The sequence below is a fragment of the Callithrix jacchus genome, chromosome 3 (genome assembly GCF_049354715.1).
Source record: "Callithrix jacchus isolate 240 chromosome 3, calJac240_pri, whole genome shotgun sequence".
NCBI classification, from domain to species: Eukaryota; Metazoa; Chordata; class Mammalia; order Primates; family Cebidae; genus Callithrix; species Callithrix jacchus.
In genome coordinates this window covers 124,834,032-124,852,265 of record NC_133504.1, presented here as the reverse complement: position 1 = coordinate 124,852,265, position 18,234 = coordinate 124,834,032, and the positions used below count along the sequence as shown (strand labels likewise).

Below are 18,234 nucleotides of genomic sequence, written 5' to 3'. Positions count from 1 at the left end.
CATTTAGGTATGGGTATGTCTGGCATTTGAAGCCTTCTCAAAGTAATTTCCACTGTTGCAACCTGGCTTAAACAGAAACTACAAACTGGCTTTTGTTATTTCTTGCCTTCCAGGTCAATTTTTTCTATGCTTCAAATAAACTGCTCCATCTTTAGACTTAAGAGAAGTCATCAACATAGTTTCCCTTTCTCAAATTTTCCTCCAATGTTAGCAAGCAATGACAGGTTTGAGTTCAAGGAACTCATGTTGTAACACTCCTTTTCCACAAGCCAAGAATAGGCCTTCCAAATCCTTTAACTGACAATTTATTATCTGTCTCCCTTACAGACTAGAAAAAAGCAGGCTACACTTGAAAGTAGGCAACACTTTATTCACCAGTGCATACGTAGAGCCAGCACTCTCTGCATCCAAGTGATTCTCATGCTTCAGCCTCTCAAGTAGCTGAGATTATAGCGTGTGCCACCAGGCGCAGCTAATTTTTTGTATTTTTAGTAGAGATGGAGTTTCACCATGTTGGTCAGGCTGGTCTAGAATTTCTTACCTTGTGATTTGCCTGCCTCAGCCTCCCAAAGTGCTGGGATTACAGGTGTGAACCACCACGCCCGCCTGGACCAATAGTAGTAATTTCTAATGACAAAAACATTTGTTCTTTTGCTGTAGGTCACTGAAATAAGATATTAGAAGTACTGAATATAAAGAGAATATAAATTTCAGATTTTCTGTAATTATTTGTTATATAGCAAAATAATGTATCCCCTTTACTTCTGTTTTTTAGTTCTTTTCATCTATATGATTACCTATGCCACCACAGGATACCCTGGGCAAAAGGGTATAAAGAGAAATTTACATGTTTGTCTAAAACCTGTCATCCTAAAAATAAACCATCTGTTCAACCTAATTTTATTTATAATTTTTTTTCAGATGAAATCTCGCTCTGCACTCCAGATTAGAGTGCAGTGGTGCAAACTCATCTCACTGCAACCTATGCTTCCTGAGTTCCAGTGATTCTCCTGCCTCAGCCTCTTGAGTAGCTGTGATTACAGATTCCCACCACCATGCCTGGCTAATTTTTCTATTTTTAGTGGAGATGGGGTTTCACCACATTGGCCAGGCTGTTCTCGAACTCCTGACCTCAAGTAATCTGCCTGCCTTGGCCTCCAAAAGTGCTAGGATTACAGGCATCAAAAGTGCTGGGATTACAGGCATGAGCCACAGCGTATAGCCTCAACCTAATTTTATAGGCAAGAAAATTGTCTTCCCATTTATCTAAAATGTACTTCAATGGCACAAGATCTTTCATTATTTTGCCAACAGCAAAAGTAATAAAATGTAAATAGCAATTAACATATTAAGTTACACAAACAAATGGAAACCAACACATAAAAAAATTTACATTAAAGAAAATATTGACTAAAAATGAGATTCAAATATCCAAAGAGTGAAACCTCTCAATAAAAAGAAAGTACAAAAAAGCTCAGCGAACACCTAGATTGCATGAAATAATCTTCTGAAATTGACAATTTTATTTAGGGCCAGCATTGGTTTCCTTGAAGAAAGAAAAAGAAAAACAAAACAAAAAATATGTATAAATGTGTTGACAAGCAAGCAACTCTGTTTTGCACGAGTTAAAACTTTGTTGATGTTTGTTCCCTTCAGGTGAAACTTTAATAAAAAATTCCTTATATAGGAGTTTTGTTCCCACCTTTTTTTTTTTTTTTTTTTTTTTTTTAGGAAATGGCGAGGCTTCAAAACCCACATATTCAAAAAACAAGAATAGTCAACTGGTGATAGGAAAAATTTAATGATTTTGCCCACTCACATAAACTATTAGGAAAAAAACTAAAAGAATTTTACCTCTTTTTCTTTTTTGTGAGACAGAGTCTTACTCTGTCACCAGGTACCAGGCTGGAATGCAGTGGCACAATCTTGGCTCATTGCAACCTCCGCCTCCCAGGTTCAAGCAATTCTCTGCCTCAGCCTCCCAAGTAGCTGGGACTACAGCCCCACGCCACCACGCCCAGCTAATTTTTGTATTTTTAGTAGAGACGGGGTTTCACCATGTTGGCCAGGATGGTCTCGATCTCTTGATACCTCTTGAAATTATTAAATTTAGTCATCATTTTATAGTATCATATATTTTTTTCCTTTCTACCGTGTAAATTAGAGTTCAGCATAAGTATGAAGCCCAAGAGTGAAAGTATCTAGACCAAGTATAAGTGAAAGATGTTAAAGACTTAAACAAAATGTAAATTAAAAAGCTAATGCAATTTGGTAAGATTTCTGAAAGTCCATAAATCATTAAAACAATACATTCCCATGATTTTACCTTTTATTTATCCTAAACTACTCATACTATAAAACTGAGGAATCTAGATAAATGTCTAATGTAGCAAAAAATAAATAAAAAGTAATATTCTTTTTATTACCACTATAGTTTTATCAACTATGATTTTTATATAAAAGTAATACATGTACATGAAAGGCATTCAGAGTTTAAAAGAGAAAAGTAAACCTACCTCTCACCAAACCATCCTAGTAGGCACAACCAGTTATTGTATTCTTCCAGAAATAACCTACATATTTCAAGCACATCTTGGTATAACATTTTTTATACAGATGGATGCTATTATGCATACTTTCTGTATCCCCATTTTAATATTTAATAAGGCATAATTGTTTCAGATTAGTACATAAAGATCTATCTTTGATTTCTGATAGCTGTTCAAATTTTCATTGAATTGCATCATGTATTTAACTAGTCCACTACTGACAGGCATTTACATTGTTTCTAAGGGTTCATAGCATTGTATTTAAAATTTTAAACTGCCTTCTAAAAAAGTTGAGCTAATTTATACTGAAAGTGAATGAGACTGCCTGCTTCCATACAAATATAAAGTGTTACTGACATGACTCTATTAAAAATCCAGATCTGTAATCAACATGAGTTTTAAACCACGTATCCAGATTTATCCTTAGTTCTTCATCATTTCTACTTTTCAAGAATCACAAAGTTACACCTCCTTTCATCTAACTTCCGCCCCTATCAAAAAAAAATCACATAAATTCATTCTCTGACAATTAAGAACTTCAACTGATTATTAAAAGAGAGAGAGAGAAAGAAAGAAGAAAGGAAGGGGGAGGGGAGGGGAGGGGTGAGGAGAGGAAAAGGAAAAGAAAGAAGGAAAGACGAAAGAGAGATAGAGAGAGAGAGAGAGAGAGAGAGAGAAGGGAAAAAAACCCCAACCACAATGAAGAGTCTGTATATATATAGCTGGAGAAGAATGAGGAGTAGAATGATCTATACTTTAAAAAAAATCTACTTCTGATAAAACACAAATTCTCTCCAATATTTAATGAGTTCTTTAACCTGGGAGTAAGTTTTAAAAAGATGCCTCTGCCAAAATTTAGTATTTTAAAAACCCCAAATTGTTTGGGAAATATTTGGGTATATTTTCACTAAATAAAATACTGCTGGATACATTTATTTCTTTGCCTTCTACATTTATGTTCAAATTACTCATTTTTAAAGCATGAAATTCTAAAGTAATCCATCATATTTAAGAAATCTAATGTACAAGAATACAGGACCACACATAAACAATTTTTATGAACACAAAGAGCACAAAACAGTTTGAACCTCAGTTTCTTGGCATAGATTCTAGGTCTAACTTTGATGATAACATTTTTAAATGAAAATGATTAAACCTTCACCAGAACTGTCAAAATAAGACAGTTGCCGGGCGCGGTGGCTCAAGCCTGTAATTCCAGCACTTTGGGAGGCCCAGGCAGGTGGATCACGAGGTCAAGAGATCAATACCATCCTGGTTAACATGGTGAAACCCCGTCTCTACTAAAAATACAAAAAATTAGCTGGGAATGATGGCGCGTGCCTATAATCCCAGCTACTCAGGAGGCTGAGGCAGGAGAATTGCCTGAACCCAGGAGGCGGAGGTTGCGGTGAGCCGAGATCGCGCCATTGCACTACAGCCTGGGTAACAAGAGCGAAACTCTGTCTCAAAAAAAAAAAAAAAAAAAAAAAAAGAGAGTCAAACATGCTTCGAGAAATGTGGAAGAATGTCTAAAGGATATATGTAAGAAAGGATTAAGTTACGGACACACAAAATTGTAACATTAGCAATAATATAATGCAATGTAGTATCCAGTACTATATTCTAAATATGAGGAAGGGTAGGGAGGGTATGTACTATTTTGTAATATTTAAATAACTTTTTCTTTTTTTTTTTTTTTTGCCTAAACAATAATTTTCTCAAGGCTCATACTATAAAAAGTCCCAGAAAAGTTTTTTCGTATCATCCCCATTGGCATTTTGATCACTCACTTAAACAAACACTTACTGAGGGCTTATTAGGAGGCAGGGTTTATACTACATACACTGGATATAGACAGCAAATAAAATTAGTCCACTTCTAAGAGGCTAAAACTCAATCCTGAGTCTTGACAATGTTTAATACTAAAATTTCAATGATTTTTTTCTCTAATTAGTCCCCTTCCCATTCTTCTCTAACCCAACTAATAAATAAAATCTGAAATTCAACAGCTAATAAACAAAATCTGAAATTCAACTAAGTACAGAAGAGAATTATATTTAGATACAAAACATTTCATCCAGATGTATCCTATATACAGAATGAAATACAAGCATAGTCTTGTCTAACATAAGTAATGTACTAAACAAAGTAAAAAACAAAGCAATGGTCCCTCTTTTCACATCCCCAGTAATAGTCGTGTCTGTTGGACACTTGCATTTGTTGTCTCTACCCATGGTGGGTCACACCATGCATTCATTCTTTTCCCAGTATTTCACAATAGGTTCTATGTACACAAAACTGATAAAATATTTATTGTTTACAGGTCACAATCAACCCTCCCACTTGTCTGAAATGGATATTTTCAAATAAAAATAAAAACAAGTGCATCCATAATAGAAATTACTTATTTCAATATTTTTGTTTTTAAATAGGTTAAATCTATTGATGATACAGCATTTTCAATCTTGTCAGCAACCTATCTGTCAGAGGCTCAAAAGAGAATCACATCTACCAACAGAAAGAAATACCTATCTCTCTCACACACACACACACACACACACACACACACACACACAAAATGAGGGTCTAGGGGACCTAACGATAAAAATTTAAATTACAAGAAAAAGCTCAAATCCAAAGACAATGTTTTTGAGCCACCAGTTTCTACCACTCTGGGGGAATGGATAAACAGTTCCAAGTTAACTCCAGATAGCATCAAGGGCAAGGAAAATAATCAGGAAGTAAAAACTACCCAAGTAACTATGGAATCCCATCGCTATCACTGGCTCTCCTCCGGTTCCTTGATGGTCTGGGGTCCCTAACAAGCTCCAATCAGTCTGGTCTCAAGATATATGTTATCATTTTGCTATTTCCAGCCTAATCTATTCATAACAAACCTTGAATGGTTTGACTGCAAGCAATTCTTTAAAGATATTAACTCTTGCAATTATTTAAAGTATCAAACAACAGCCTGTGATATCATGAAATATGCATCTGGTCTCTGATCTTAGACCAGTTTCTTGGCATACATTCCTAAAATCCTTGGAATCTTCAAAGTGGTTAAGGGTCTTCCTGTATGCTAAGATTTGACTGAAGACTGACAGGCCCTAGGGTAGCTTCAGGATAAGGGTTGGTTAGCAGAAAGACCAAGGGAAAATTAAATGGTTGGGATTTTTCAGCCCTGCCTCCATCCTCCAAAAAAAGGAAACTGAAAGTGAAATCGATTCCCAATTGTCAATAGTTTAATCAATCATGCCGATATAATAAAGTCTCCATAAAAGCCCAAAAGGACAGGGTTTAATGGGCTTCCAGAGAGCTGAACACAGTAGAAGTTACTGAAGGGTAGCATGCCCAGAGAGGGCAGAATTTCCATGCCTCTTGTCCCATACCTTACCCTATGCATCTCTTCATCTGTATCCTTTGTAATATCTTTATGAAGTGGTAAACACAAGTGTTTCCTTGAGTTCTGTGAGCCACTCAGTAAGTTAATCAAACTCAAGAAAGGAATCATGAGAACCCTGATGTACAGTCAGTGGGTCAGAAGCACAGGTATAACAACCTGGGGCTTGTAATTGGCACCTGAAGTGGGAGACAGTCTTGTAGAACTGGGCTCTCAATCAATCTGTGGGATTGGACACTATCTCCAGGTAAATAATGTCAGAATATAATTGATTCAGAGGACACCCAGCTGGTGTCTGTGACAGAAGCTCTACTTGCTTGGTGTATAAAGAAAAAAACTCACAAATTTCCAGTCACAGAAGTATTTTCTGTTGTGAGAATATGAGTAACTGAGTTTAATTTTCCCTCTATATCATCAGACTACCTTTCAAACTCATAACTCAATCTATTAAGAAATGTGTATTAAATTGTCTCTATCCACCAATGACTAGGCCAGAAATGGCAAAATGCCCATTTTCACTACTTTATCCCAGTCATAGATAGAGGATCTTTAGTGGTTCTCATATAAAGAGAACCTCAGAGCATGACTGTGACATTCCAACGTTCCCAAGGTAAATCTATAAACAGGACTCCATCACCATTCTCATATATTCATAAAGAAATAATGATCTCATACAATATAACTGTGAACTACCGTTTTGGTTGTCATAAGGATATCTTCACAACTACATGAAGGGTACAATTACTTTCAATTTCCCCACTAATTTCAGATACCTAGTTACTATCAAACCTCCAATAAAAACTAATTCAGTATAAGAAAAGAGAAGATAATTATTTATCAACCTTTATGTATATAATAGATACCACGCTAGCATGTTTCATTGAATCAAATTTAACGCACATTCACTTTTCAACTCCTCCATCACCAGTTTCTTATTAGGGTCACATATTTTCAGAAATCCTATTAACTCCCATCATCTTCAAGAACATGTCCATTTCTCTCAGTGAAGGTAGTTGGTATTATTCAAAGGTTAGGTATTTCTCATAAATATTTTAAAGTAATACATTTGCACATCTTCCATTTTTCAGCATTCCAGCTTGCTGAGAAATCAATACAAGAGAGTATGTCTAGGTCTTAGACTATTTGGCAATTCATACATTCAATCCCTAAATGTTTACAAGACTTTATATTTTCTAAATCAAATCTGAAAAACATACTATTAGAAATCTGCTTCCCAAAAAAAAATGTCCCTGATCTGAAGCAGGGCTTTCAAAAAATGTTTTATCTATGCAGAACATAAATAGAGTGCCAGCCTGATAAGCTAAAGTGCTATCAAAATAAGATTCTTTCATTCAACCAATATCTGAGAGAGACACACAATGGGTCCTTAGCAAAGATGGGCGGGCTAGATATATATGATCAGCCACATCTTTAGAAGGAAGGAGAAAAAAAGTAATTTCTATTTCCACCTTCCTTCTTCTAGTTCTTCCAGGAGACATACCCTGCCTCCAGTGTTGTTGCTCTCCTTGATCACAAGACTTCCATCTTAAGGACAAACTTAAGATTCTAATCTTGGTCATTAGTTCATCAGAGAAAACGTCATTTTATTTAGAGGCATTGGAAGGAAGCAGGCCTCAGAATTTTCCAATTTTTTTGTATTTCTAAATTTTTCACAATAAACATTTGCTTTTTAAAAAGAGTTTCCTGTCAGAGTTCATGGAAAGGAATCAGAAATTAACACTCAAAATCAACCATGTGAGTCAGTCAAGAAAGAATTAGGCATCCTACATAAAATGAGTCACATTTGTATTCTATGCAACTTTCTAATTTCGTAGAATTAATTCCTGTGTCCTCTACTTCTAAGTCAGACAATTTCCAAAACACATGTGGCCCAGGAATATATTTACTTCATAAAAGAGGGTAGTGACCATATATCTGCAATCTTTTTTTTTTCTTTTTTTGAGACAGAGTCTCACTCTGTTGCCCAAGACAGAGTGCGGTGGTATGATCTTGACTCTCTAAAACCTCCACCTCCCAGGTGCAAGCGAGTCTCCTGCCTCAGTCTCCCAAGTAGTTGGGATCACAGGCGCTCACTGGCCACCACACCCAGCTAATGTTTGTATTTTTAGTAGAGACAGGGTTTCACCATGTTGGCCAGGCTGGTCTCAAACACTTAACCTCAAGTGATCTGCCTGCCTTGGCCTCCCAAAATGCTGAGATTACCACTGTGAGCCACTGTGCCCAGCCTTGCAATCTTTGCAACATCATAAATGTGATGCATCCATGTAGGGTTTTTAAGAAATTCAAAGGCTACAAAGGCACAAGATGAACCGTAAGTCTTGTTACCCTCCTGCATCATGGCAAAATACATGTTATAGCATTAACAGTCTTCTAGCACAGTTACCAGTTTAATGCCATTTTGCTTTCATATCTTGATTCACCAAATTTTATATGCTTGTTATCTACTGACTCTCCACTGAAGAAACGAGCACTGACCCTTTGTTGGTTGCCCTCCATCCCCTAATTTTATAGATGTTATTTTTATATTATAAAGGTTTATAAGGCATTCTACTCCATAACTATAATTAAGCCCATTTTATATATTTTCTAGGTTGATTCTAAAATGAAAAATCAATAAAGTACACTTATAATATGATTAGAAAAATACTAGTCACTGAAGAAAATGGAATTTTATGTTGTTTAGACATTACTAGTTGAAGAAATGTTCATGTATTCCAGACTAATAGAACCTGAATTTCCTTCCTGCTTTCTTCAGTTCTTTTTGAAGGCCCAAGATTGCCATGGTAGCTATTTCTTCCTACTTACCCTCCTATCCCCCCCACTACCACCATATCCTCTACCTCAGGATTATTTTTTCATTGTGCTACTGTATCTCAAATATTTTCACACAAAGAACATAGTTTTTCCAAGTATAGAAAATGCAATTGTCCTCACATGATAAAACAGTGTGGCTGGGTATAGAAAATATAGGTCAAAATCTACTGTCTCTCAAATAGTGAAGTCACTGTTCCACTGCCTTCAAGCATTCAGTATGACTGCTAAGAACTTAGTTATCTGATTTTCCATATTTTTTTCCCTCTCTCTCATAATTATTTTGGGATATTCTTGTCCTGAATAATTCTGAAATCATGGATCTTTTTCCATTCATTTTGGTTGTTACTACCTGGGCTCTTTCAATCTGAAAATTTATTACGTTTTTACAGCTCAGGAAATTTTCTTCAATTATTTCTTTCATTATCCTCTCCTTCCCATGGTTCTTAATCTCTGCTTTTCGAACTCATATTTATGGATGTGAGAACTGTGATATATTTTCCATGCCTCTTTAATTTTCTCTTAAGTTTTTCCAGATTTTTTTAAATTTACATATGCAGACAGTTCCTCCTAATTCCAAAATCAACAATTCAGTCTTGATTCAGGCTAAAATTTTATTTAGCTCATCCATTAAAATTTTTCTTTATAATTTTCAAAACCTTTTCTGGTTCTATGCCCCCTTTTCAATGCAGCTATGATTAAATATTACAACGTGTTCTTAAATCTTAAATAAAATACCAATTATACTTTTCTTTGAAGTATTCTTCTGAATTACAGCTGAGGCTGGTTGTTTTTACTCATCTTAATCTTCTTCCATCCCCTTGATTCTACGCAACTGTCTGATTATCCCTGACTGTTTATATTTGCAAATGAGAGATTACTTAAGAGTATACAGAGTATAAGAGCTTTCCCTGAGGTTATTCGAGTTTGTTTTCCTAAGTGACTTCTCCTTTAAATGGAAGAACAGTATAATTTAAGCAGTTAGGGCATATGGATATGCAGGTACCCCAGAAAGGTACCTAGATAGGAAGTCAAAGTTGGCTGGAAACAGACAAAACTGTTTTTCTGCTGGGGTAGCACAGTGCCTCCACTTCTCTCTCAGGTTCTAACACCTCAGTAGATGTCATACTAAACTGCTGGCCTACTTTCTTAAGAGAACAATTCTGAAACTTCAGGCTTAAGAGTGGGCATCATAGTTGTTTAGGCTGGAGAAAGGGTAGAAGGGAAGTCCAACTGACCTAGCACTCTGGAAAACAAGACTTAAGAAAATCCTTGATTATTACCCAACTGACCACTACTACTGATTTGTGTTTGCTGACTCCAAATTTGGAGCCATTCCAAGGTTTCCTTGGGAAAATCTGAGCTTACCTCTGTTATCTTGGGTTCCAGTTTCCTCTGGGATTTTGCTGTCAATCCGATTCCATGAACTTTCTATCTTCTTCAAAATTTCTTGATCCTCTGATGGTACCTGTAGTGGACTGTGAACTGTAATTTTACTGTTCAACATGTTTTCTCCCTGACCCCTTTTGCTAATGACATCATCCCTCTTTTTTATAAGAACATATTCACGTGCTTTAGGTATAGGTGAGCCTTCCCAGCCACCACAGGAGTGACCACATGACCTAGGTGTGGTCAGAATATCATATTCGCATCTACTTTGGCTGAAAATAAAGCTGATATGGAAGGAAATGCAGACCAAAAATGTTGAGACAGAAACAGTTTTGCAGCCATACTAATAACACTATTCAAGTTTAGATCCATCTATGCACCTAAGTTGTAGTTTCTCACCTCTCTCCCCACACACACCCAAGTACAAATTAAAGTTACAGAGCTAAAGAGGTCCTTTTGTGCCTCTTAAGGTTAGTTTGCGTAATATAATAACATCTGTTCTCACTTTACAGAATTATGATTTAACTCAATCTTTGAACAACATCAGTGGGACTCTGAGAAGAAAGGAAATTAAAGGAATGTGCCATTTTTAAATTCACCATTTTTTTTAAAGTTTAGATAATAACTACAAAATAAGGCTAAAGAAATCAAGTTATAGCTTTAAAATTTGTTAAACATACAATAAGGAAATAGCTATAAATTTTATTTAGTACATCTTATCTTTCCACCCTCAGGGGGAAAAAAAGCAGATATAAAAATCAATTATCTCTTTACTAGTTTTTTTCCTAAGTCAAGATTCCAATAGTTTCAAAAAGAAAAAGAAGGAAGAAAGGAAGGTTAGTAATGATTTAAAGTTTTTTCTTCCTTTTTTTTTTGTTTCAATAGAGACAGGGGCTCACTATGTTTCCCAGGCAGGTTTTGAACTCCTGGGCTCAAGCAATCCTCCTACCTCGGCCTGCCAAAGTACTGGAATTACAGGGATTACTGCGCCCAACCATAATTTAAAATTTTCTAGCACATTATTATCTTTAAAAACTCTCTTACATGGCAGAAACCTCTCAAAGAAAAACTCTGTAGCTATTGTTATTATTACTGGGGACAGAATAGTGGAAAAGGCTGGTCAATGAACTCAATGGATAAAAAACGAAATCCAGTACTCCTTTTTCAGACAGGGTTTCACTCTGTCACCCAGACTGGAGTGCAGTGATTCCATCACTGCTCACTGTAACCTTAAATTCCTGGGCTTAAGCAATCCTCCTGCCTCAGCCTTCCAAGTAGCTAGGACAACCAGTATGTGCCACCATACCCACCTAATTTTTAAATTTTTGTGGAGATGGGTTATTGCTATGTTATCCAGGCTAGTCTCTAACTCCCAACCTCAAACAATCCTCCTGTCTTAGCCTCCCAAAGGGCTGTAACTACAGGCACGAGTCACTGCACCCAGCCTGAAATCCAGTATTCTTGAGCTAAGGTTCCTATTGCATGGTTCACACCAAATATCTATGCCTCAAAAACTCTATACCCCCTAAACAATTGGCAAAATGCTGTATGATGTATTTAAGTAAATGTTGGAGGAGAATAGGTCTATATTTTTCACTATAATCTAAAGTCCATGACCTATAATCTAAAGGTAAAGAAAATCTTTACCTACAATCTAAAGGTAAAGAAAACTGATCCTGACTTGGGGGGAAAAAAAAGATTCCAAAATATTATATAAGAGCTATATCCAGTAAAATGTCAAAATAAGTAATACCTTCAACACAGAAGGCAATATAGTATGCTAAATAATGTAAATTACCTCCATTCTTTAGGAAAACCCTGTTAAAAAATAAATCATTAGCCCTAAGGTAGATGAAGACAACAAGGTTAAGTAGTAACTGTCCCCAAATCACATAGTATTAAAGCAGGATTCAAAAGCAAGTTATCCAACTTGATTTCAAACTCTTTCTATATCATGCTTTTTCCAGGAGAAATATTGTAAGAGAAATACAAAGGCAATGGGTTATTTCAGAATTAAATGTAATTTTTGGCAAGCACAGAAACTGTGAAGTATTCATATGCCTGTGGTTTAATGAAATTGGAATCTGGTCCTTCTTCCTACTTGCTCTCTGATTAAGATTTTCAGAAAACTTGTGCTTATGGTAGTGAGGTCAGGAAGACCTCGGTATCTGATTAAGATATATGAACTTAACATTCTAAGTTGCATAAGCCAATGAATGGGTCCCCTGGCCAAGCAAAACTGTTCTTCTGGGATCCCTGGGACACAAAACAAAACTGCTCATGCATAAAAGACAAAAAGCTCTAATACCAAACCTGTGTTTTTTGTGTGTTGGCATAAAAGACAAAAGAATCTGGTGATTAAGCTAAAGTAGGTTAAGAACCTCCTCATGTGAAAAAACATCCCACATACTAAGGCACATTTACAACTTAAATCATACTACAGGACCTCAGTCTGGCCAAGAGAAGTCAGATACTGAAGTCCGGGTTTTACGCAGAAAGCTGGACTAAGGTAGAGAGGATATTAAGACTGTGAAGTGGGTATGTGGCCGCAGGGTAAGAAAAGAAGAAAAGGTACAAGTGAAAGAAGTCCACAAAATGAGTTAAAGATATATTCTAAAGGTCCTGCGATTTAGAAAACAGAATGATCAAATCTTTGCTTTCATACTTTCCATTTTATCTAGAACCGTAGTATTATCTGCTGAGCCTACAGCAGAGATGCCATAGGCATATGGTTTGCTTTAACATTCCCAGAAAAGGACCTAAGAATCAGAAAAGGATTTGCATTTCTTGTAACCCTTGTCTCTCCCTCTTTATTAACAGTATGATAAAGTACTATACAAATTTTTAAGTTCTCAAGGAATTTAAGAGCATATTCTATTTAAATTCTAAAAACCTAATGAATTCAGAATATAATCCAAAAAAGAGCCTCTAACCCAAACAACACTTTGTGATCTCTTCATTACAGAATCCCAACCCCTTTACATATCTATCAGCTCCACCTAAAACAATTCACCAAAATGCACAATTAGACCTCAAAATATTTATTAATAATCTATAAATGCAATAAAATAATCAAATTTAATAGAATTAGAAATTAAAAAATAAGTGATCTTCCTAAATTAAAGTAAAATAGCCAAACATCTTAGTAGACAGAATTTTCACAAGGCCCTCTATTGTTATTCATACTTCAGTTTCAACACCTAATATTTATAAAAATCCTTATAAGTCACAAATATTTTCACAAACATTAGGTCACCTAACCTCCATCAAAAGAAGGTATTCACAGGTCTCTTTTATGGGAGACTGAGATATTTAGTTTTTACATGCCACACTTACCTAACAGCATGAATTAAGAGGTGTAGGTGGGTCTAAAACAACATTCTTTCCACTTCACATTGATTTGGGTATATTTCAGAAATAGTGAAGAGTAACATATCCATTACTCCATCTATGAAATCTATTCCATTTACTCCAACTATGAAATCTATCTCAAGATCAATCCATGAATTTCCCCAAGACAGGAGTTAGGGAGACAAGATGAAATAAAACAGAGTAGTATTAACTAGCTACATTCAGGTAAAGTCTAAGGAGGTGTTCCATAACTCTCCTTACTCCATCATTTCCCTCTGGTTACTCTACTTAGTGATAGGTCACTATAACTACACATAAATTTGAGTAACATTGCATTCATGCACATCTATAAAGAAAATCTAGAAGCAAAATGAAATGGCTAGTGAACTCTACAATGCATACAAAACATATTTCTTGAGCAATTACTAGGGAGGTTATAAAAGAATAGTAGTGACTACAGTATGAGAGTAAAGTATGAGCATAGTATGAGTTAAGAAAGCAGACTTTCATGTGAGACTACCCGTTTATATTCCATTTCCATCATTTACTGTGACCTTGAACAAGTTAATTATTCTTTGCCTTGATTTTTTAAACTATAAAATGTAGATATTATGTACCTCTTAGAGTTGTGAAGATTAAATGGTATACAGTACAGTGTAATACATATAAAGCAATTAGAATTGTGGCTGGCACATAGTAAGCACTCACTATTACTGGGGTTAAAATTATTCAATGTGCTAGGTGTTATAAACACTTTAAGGAAAGAGGTGATATATGATCTGTCCCTTTTATGGATAATGTAGTCAACAGAGAGGGATATCCAGAAAGAACAGATATGACAGGGCTTGAAAGCTGATGTCTGACTTAGCAGATCCTATACCACTACAAAATCACTAGTTTTTAAAATATGGTGTTGACACACACAATAAAATGTCAGTTACAGAAACAGATTCCCATACCTTTGGTGTAGCAGTTTTACCTTTGGAATATATCCTACCACAATACAGAAATAATATAAAAAAAGAGTCCACTGCAGTATTGTTTGTAACAGCAGAACATTGGATACAACCAAAACTTCATAAACTAGAAAACAATTAAGTCCTGACACCTGACAAGGGAATACTCACAGCCATTTAAAGGAGTAAGATGTGTACTTACATGAAAAGAGGCTATGATGGACTATTAATTTTAAAAAAAAGTTTCAAATGATATTTTTATAATGATCTCATTTATGCAAAACAAAATTACATAGATCCATCTGTATACATGTGTGTGAAAATGCACAGAAAAAGGCATAGGATTACATACACTTAAAATTTACAACTAGAAATATAAAACAATCTTCAACTCTTATTCTATATAGTCCTCTACTGTTTAAATTTTCAGTTTACATTTACTAATGATTTAATAAAATTGGAAAAAGATAATGCAATTTTTCTTTAAGATTCCTCCAATATAAAAAAGTTAAATGGCTAAATAGAAATAAAATATTACTCACAGTTTAACATATGGTGCAAACTTTAGAACAGGTTTGATATAAAGAATATTACTTCCTCAACATAATTAAATTTAATCTACATTATACCTTCTACAAGCTTTTCTGACATTTTCTGAACAGCAACCATGTAAGTTTTAAATCACTTCTTTCATTTGAAACATATAAAATATACAGTGAAATTTAGTTTTTAAAAAACATGGGAAGGACAATGCAAGAGAACTACAAAACACTCATAGTTTATAGGTCCTGCAATAATAATGTATGGAGATTCTCAAGTTCAAAGACAGCCTAAGGACATCATCAAATTAGTAAGAACACTATATAGGTGCTGGCATTGCCCTTATCTTCATAAAAGTACTTTTTCTTCTTTACTAGAATCTGTAAGGAAGGGAAGAAGGAAAGGAAAAAAAAGATGTCAAGCCTGTTTAGACGTTTAAGCAATAGAAGAAGAAAAATCACTTCAGAAGATCTTTGACTTGGCTGGGCACATGGGCTCGCACCTGCAATCTCAGCACTTTGGGAGGCCAAAGCAGAAGGATCACTTGAGCCCAAAAGTTCTAGAACAACTTAGGTAACATAGAAAGACTGTCTCTACAAAAACAAAAAAAGTAGCTGGGCATAATGGCATACCCCTGTAGTCCCACCTATTGGGAGGGTGAAGTGGGAGGAACCCTAGAGCCCAGGATTTCGAGACTGCCATTGCCCTTCAGCCTAGGCAACAGAGTGAGACCTTGTGCCTTAAAAAAATGGAATTTAAATAAATATAATTGAACTGATTAAGTGGAAATCATCTAAAACTTCTGTAACCATAAAACCCCACATAGATGTTAGCTACTTAACAAACACAGGAAACTGCTTAGTACAAGCAACCAATTTGAGTATGCAGGACTTCGGCTTATATAAATTCAGTACTTATAAAGATGTATACAATTAAGCAGATACTTGGTTTATTGTATTGTGGAAATACATAAAACAAAGGCAGCACTTAAAATGAGGACACACTATAAAACAGGTAAGTCAACTGATTAATTATTTGGAAATATAAGATTAAGTTCCTACTCCCCTCAATGAACTCATATAAATTTGAAATAAATAAATAAAATATAAAAGTTAAGAGGCACACTAGCCAAGATGGTCCATTAACTAATGAATGGGTAAACAAAATGTGATGTATACATACAATGGAATATCAAAAATGAAATCCCGTCACATGCTACAACATAAATGAACCTTGACAACAGTATATTAAATAAAATAAGACAGTCACAAAAAGACAAAATACTATGATTCCACTTATGTGAGACAGACAAATTCATAGAAACAGAAAACAGAATGGTAGTTGTCAGGGGCTGAAAGGATAAGAAAATGTGGAATTTTTCAGTGGGTATAGAGTTTCAGTTCTGCAAGATAAAATAGTTCTGCGAATTATTTAACACTACTGAACTATACACTTGAAAACAATACAGTAAATTTTATGTTCTGTTTATTATAATTTAAATTTTTTAAGTTATTATTTTGAAAAAGAGGTCTGTACTAAATTACTTAAGAAATAACTAAGTTATAAAAAGATCAAATAAAGCACTTTCTCTACTCCTTTCTAACATTTCAGTGGCAAATAAGGTTAAAAACACAACATATAAGACTAAAAGGAAAAAGAGTACACATAAACTGAATCTGTAAAACGTGTATCTTAACAAAACTGATGTAAGAAAAAAATATTTACAGTTTCTTCAAATAAATTTGAAAAACATGATAATCTTCATAGAAAATATAAATTAAAATATTAATGAAACTAAACCCAACAGTTCATTAAAATAATTCATCATACCAAGTATTCAAAACATAATTAAAATTAGGAAATCTTGTATTACAATTCACTATATGGACATGTTGAAGGGGCAGAGAAAGAACTGACCATTTCAAAAGATGCCAAAAATCCATTTGATAAAATGTAGTATATTATTTCTGATAAAACTTAAGTAATTTAAGAAAAAGAGATGTACCCTAAATTGATAAAATATATCTGCATTAAACTTAGTAGTAAAATAATAGCACTCATGACATTAAACAAGAGAAAGACAAGTATAACCTCTGTTACCACTGGCATTCAACATTTTGGGGGTGATTCAAAACTCATGCAATAAGAAAACAAAAACAAACACAGGGACAAATACTGGAAATGAGAGAAAAAAATAATTTACTGGAATCAATATAACAGCTGAGTCAGAAAATTCAACAGAATAAACTAAATACAAGATTTCAGTTTAGTGGCCATCTACAAGATCAAAATATCACAATCAATAGCTTCCTATACTCCAACAATAACTAATTAAGAAAGTATAATGGAATAAAATACACCATTCATGATATCAGTAAGAACTACAAAATAATCTGAAATTCCAGAAGAAATGTGCAAAATCTATACAAAAACTAAAATTTTATTAAAGACAGATGAAAGGCCTGAAGATACACAAGTATCCCATGTTTCTCAATGGGAATATTCAGTATTACACATGTATTTCTCTCCCAAATTAACATAAATTTCAATGTATAATCTGAGAATATTTTATGGTCATTTACAAAAGATGATTCTACAGCATGTCTGAGAAGTTAAATGTACAATACCCAAAACTCTTGAGAAAGAAGTTCAATGAGTGAGAACTGCCTTCAAAGATACCAAACCATGCTAACATACTAGGCTGAATATATAAAACCAGATATGCGATGACTTTTGGTTTATAAAAACAATTTCACAAAGTTCAACTGAGAAATTCACTCAAATTTTTCCACCTCACTTCCACCCACAAACTTCTTTCCAAGTAGTAAGAAACAGACGTTAAGAGTTTACTAAATATTTAGTAATAATAAAGCTTAGTGAAAAACCAACAGGGTTTTCCTATGTTTCACCCCAGTGCAATTTATTCAGTTGAGGCAAAAAACTAAAAGGGAGGTAAAAGAAGTGGTGTAAGGGGAGAAAGTTCCTTCCAACAATACTGGACAAAGAAGGATGTCTAAGCTGAAAACTAAAGGATGAGAAAGAACAAAGAACCAGGAGAAGAACACATGAGGAAGAAAGTAAGAAGACCTTACCTAGAAAGCCTGCATGTTGCAAAAACAGGAAAGTCAGTGTGATTAGATGACAATCAAGGAACTGGAAGGCTTGGAACAACAAGGAGCAGCCATACAAAATTCTGTGAGCCAAGTTAGGAGTTTGG

The 18,234-nt window shown here is 34.8% G+C and overlaps 1 protein-coding gene across 8 annotated transcripts in view; it reads right to left on the bottom strand.

The window, feature by feature from the left end:
- Positions 1 to 18,234, bottom strand: part of ANKRD17 (ankyrin repeat domain 17) — a 174,827-nt gene that overhangs the window by 141,279 nt on the left and 15,314 nt on the right. For 3 of the 8 annotated variants that reach the window (XM_078367084.1, XM_078367088.1, XM_078367089.1), the window contains exon 1: positions 10,150 to 10,377. The exons of the other annotated variants lie outside the window; for them this stretch is intronic. The gene's annotated coding sequence lies outside the window, so the exon portion shown is untranslated. Of the gene's footprint in view, positions 1 to 10,149; positions 10,378 to 18,234 lie in introns of those variants that run through there. 8 annotated transcript variants of the gene reach the window in all.